The sequence below is a fragment of the Calidris pugnax genome, unplaced genomic scaffold (genome assembly GCF_001431845.1).
Source record: "Calidris pugnax isolate Ruff unplaced genomic scaffold, ASM143184v1 scaffold70, whole genome shotgun sequence".
Taxonomy (NCBI): domain Eukaryota; kingdom Metazoa; phylum Chordata; class Aves; order Charadriiformes; family Scolopacidae; genus Calidris; species Calidris pugnax.
Genome location: NW_015090862.1, coordinates 12,319,975 through 12,320,983, shown reverse-complemented (window position 1 = coordinate 12,320,983; position 1,009 = coordinate 12,319,975).

Sequence of the window (1,009 nt, the reverse complement as noted above, 5' to 3'; positions counted from 1 at the left end):
CCCTGGCAGATTAAAATACCCCCCTGCCAAGCCCCCAACCCGAGCGGCTCCGGGCCGCGGGGAAGGCACCGAGGGGCTGGGGATGGAGCAAAGATTTCTCCCCACCCTCCGTAGCCCCGTCGGGGCGGTCGGGGCACCCCCGGGCCCGTTTCTCGTTGGGCAGGAGGCAAGAAGGGAACGGGAGGTGAGCGGGAGGCGGGCAGGGGCGGGCGGGGAGCGCAGCACCGGCTGGATAAACAATTAGGTTTATGTTTTTTGAGTTTGGTTGTTTTTTGATGGTTTCTTTTCTTTTTGGTGTTTTTTTTTTTTTTTTTTTTTTTGAAGGGAATAGCGGGGAGGGGAAAGGCGAGGAGAGGAAGAAATAAATAACCCGAGCGGAGCCCGCCGAGAGCCGGAGCCGCGTTCAGCCGCGGCTTCTCCCGCCGCGGTGGCGGCGTTTCGCGGATCCCTCCGTTCGCAGCGTTTTACCCTCGCCTCGGATTTAAGGGAAAGAAGCGGTGAGGGATTATAATTTTCACATTTTTTTAATTTTTTTTTTTAATTTTCACCCAGAGTAGGTTAGATCAGCACCCCAGATAATCATATTTACCTCCTGGCGTTTTATTGTTATGATTGTTGTTGTTATTATTATTATTATTATTTTCGCCGCTACGCGCACACCGCCGCGTTAAGAACCTGTGCGGGAAATAGCAAAAGCTGGAGGGGAAATAATGAAAATAAAGGGGGAAAGTGGAGCTGAGAGAGGATCGGTGCGGGACCGCGGGTGCGTCCCCGGCCGCTCGGGTGCGTGTCGGGACAGGCGGGCCCCGCGCCTGGCTGCGGGAAAAGGGGCGCTTCGGGGAGCATGGGGCGGTGGGGAGCGGGGAAAGGCAGGGGGGAAAGGGAAGGAAAACGGACGGAAAGGGAAAAGGAGGAGAAAAAAAAGGAAAGGCCGGGGAAAGGGAGAAGAGGGGAAAGGGAGAGAGGGGGGTGCCGCGGAGAGGGAAGTTAGTTGCAGGTTCGGGGACCC